This window comes from Acinonyx jubatus, chromosome C1 (assembly GCF_027475565.1).
Source record: "Acinonyx jubatus isolate Ajub_Pintada_27869175 chromosome C1, VMU_Ajub_asm_v1.0, whole genome shotgun sequence".
NCBI classification, from domain to species: Eukaryota; Metazoa; Chordata; class Mammalia; order Carnivora; family Felidae; genus Acinonyx; species Acinonyx jubatus.
The window spans coordinates 105,690,488-105,693,511 of NC_069381.1; the positions used below are offsets into that span (position 1 = coordinate 105,690,488).

The 3,024-nt window shown below is 59.7% G+C and overlaps 1 non-coding gene across 1 annotated transcript; it reads right to left on the reverse strand.

The window, feature by feature from the left end:
- Positions 1-566: 566 nt before the first annotated feature.
- Positions 567-730, reverse strand: LOC113597187 (U1 spliceosomal RNA). The gene has a single exon (XR_008295690.1). It is a non-coding gene; the product is annotated as a U1 spliceosomal RNA (small nuclear RNA).
- Between the last annotated feature and the right edge of the window lie 2,294 nt (positions 731-3,024).

Here is a 3,024-nt window from a genome sequence, read left to right on the forward strand (position 1 = left end):
GCTCCTGGGAGGTCTCTTGTACCTGCTGGCAGAAAATGGGGAGGTCAGGCAATGGCTGACCACTCACTGCAGCCCCACTTCCCTCCCCTCCTGCAGAGAAAGCACTGAGGCCATCCCTAAGAAATGCGAACACGTGGGGCGCCTAGGAGGCTCCGTTGGTTAAGCATCAAGACTGCAAGCATCCCGAGCATCTGACTTGGGCTCCAGCTCAACCCAGCTGAGGTCAGGTCCTGAGCTCCCACTGCCAGTCCTGGCGCCACGTGTGTGGTGAGGGATCAGAACCCTCCCGCCCTTTTTAAAAAGGCCTTGGGAAAAAAGCCTTTGTATCAGGATCAGGGTGGCAGTAAGGAACAGTTCGAACCCCCCAAGGGACATTGCTCCCACCGCCAAAAGGGGGAAACAACCAACCACACAGGAGACCGGTACCAAAGCTAGAACAAGTAAAGAACTGCCTACAACAGCAGCAATTTACTCTGCTGTGAAGAGACACCTTAAAGTAAGGAGGAAAAGGAGAAAAACAAGGCAACGAAGCACTCAGACACATCTGACTTTGAAAGACCGCTGACCAGGGGAGAGCGCGAACGCAGTCCCCCACTACCACAAATTATGCAGTCGAGTTTCCCACATTTGGGGAAATCGCAGGGGTCAGCACGCCCGCAGTGCAATGGGCAAGCCTCGCCCTGGGAAAACCACCTTCCTGATCATGGTGTCTCCCCTGCCAGGTAAGTATGACCTCCTCCTCCTCCGCCCCAACCCAGCCTCACACGCACCACACTGTACACACACGGTCACTGGCCTCCCCGCACCCCAAAACCCTCCGCACCCACTCCCGTCTCAACCATCCTCACCGCACACACGTCGTCCTCAGGCAAGCCGAGCCACAGCTCGGGCACTTCCACAGCCCGGGGAATTCTACCGCCCGGTAGAATTCTACCGCGCCCACCGCGGCCTCATTTCCATAAGGCCACGCCCCGGTCCGGACGCAACGGCCCCGGTCAGGACGCAACGGCCCCGCCTCACTCCCCGCCCCTCCCCGCGTCACCCGGCTCCACGCGCACGCCGTCTCCCTGCCCCCAGCTCCGCTCCCGCCGGGATCTCAGCGCTGAGGCTTCTCCTCTTCCTCCCGCCCCCCGCCTCCTTCCTCTCCTTGCGGGTCTCCTCCGTCTTCTCCCCTCCACACTGATTTGCTTCCCGCTCGTCTTCCCTCTCCATGCAGCTCCCGCAGCCCCCCCTGCGCCCGTCGTGGCGCCCACGCGGCGGGCAGCACCGGGCCGACTGCGCCCGCCTGAGAGGAACACGAGGGAGGACGTCCCCCAGCCGGAGAAGCGCCCACACACCTCGCTCGCTCTGTCTCTCGCTCTGTCTCTGCCCAGAGCCCGGTTTGAAGGAGACACAGTGCGATGGCTCCACCTGAGGGGCTCAGCCGCCAAGCCAGTCCCCCCGCACCAGGGCTGGACACCAGCGCGGGGGGACCGAACCCACACCTGTCGTTTGAGAACTGCCGCGTGCCTGCTGCTTTACAGGTGCGTTCGCGGGGCGGGGCGGGGCGGGGCCGCGGCGCCCCCTGGTGGACGCCGGGGGTTGGCGCACCAGGATGCCCGGGTTGAGGCGGGGGCGGGTCCACGGAAACCTGCCTTGAGCTCACTTAGACCCTCCCGCCCACTGCCAGAGGTCACAGCAGGGGTTAGTGGGGTCCCGGGCGCCCCACTCTGCCTCTGCCGTCCCTTCCTCCCCCCCAGCGCGCTTCCCCTTGGAGGAGATTTCCGCCAGCAAAGTCCCCCTTCCGTGGGGAAAAGCCAGGTCTGGAAAGCCAAGCAGCACCTACTGGGAAGAGACTAGTCCTGGGGCAATTTCCTGGTCCTGTCCCTCGCGTTCTGGTTTCTGATTTGCCTTTGTCTCCCTTGGGCCTTGACGTGTGCTTGACTTTTACTAGACTGCTGAAATTAGAAGAGACGGGGGGGGGGGGGGGAGGGGGGCGGGCGTCTGACATTAGTTGTCACCTGAGTCAATAGTGTGGTGGTCCGCGGAAGGATGCCCCCTGCCTGGGAGGTCCCCAGCCTCATCCCGGATCCTGTGAAAATGATCCATCACACAGCAAACGGGCCTCTGCGAAGGTGCTTAGGTCAAGGACCCTGAGATGGGGAGATCGTCCTGGAATATCCGGGCGGCCCCCTGGAATTACAGGGGTGCCTTCAACCTGGAGGAGGCAGAGGAGGAGATGTCTGCCTGCTGTAGCTGGTGGTACGGAAATGGAGACAGAGGAAACCAGGGCGGGCGGGACACAGGCGCTCCCTTGCCAAAACCTCCCGACTGCACTGTAGTGAGGTTTCCCTGGATTAAATTGCTCAGTCTCCCTGAGCCTCCAGAAGGGGCGGTGGCCCTGTTGACATCTCCATCTGAGTCAGGTGAGATCCTTTTTGGGACTTTTCACCCACAGAACTGTCAGGTAACAAACGTGTGTCCTTTTAAGCCTCTAAGTTCGCGGTGAGTCGGTACCCCGGCGACAGACAACCCATGTCAGGTGTCTGGCTCATCACGTCAGCGGTAGTTAGATCTGCAGGATGGAATCAATTCTGTATAAATGCTGCAGGTCGTGAGTCTTAGGTGGCCCGGCCAAGCGCTGCTTTTCCACGGTGAAGTGTTAGGTTAGGTACCTGCCGATGTGAGGTGCGCCAGGAGTGAAAGGTTCAGAAAGAATTCTCGGGGCACCTGGGTGGCTCTGTGGCTTCAGCATCTGACTCTTGCTCTTGGCTCAGGTCCTGATCTCACAGGTTTGTGAGATTGAGCCCAGAGTCAGGCTTTGTGCTGACAGCAGGGAGACTATTGGGGATTTTCTCTCTCTCTCTCCCTGTATCTCTCTCAAAATAAATAAACTAAAAAACAAAACAAAACAAAGACTTTGTGAGACGTTCTCGGTGCAAAAAGGTGTGTATAAAAAGCGTGAGGACAGGACAGGACAGGGGGACAGGAAGAGCTGCACTGGGATGGTGAGGTGGGACTGGTTATAAAGTTTTAATTTGGGGG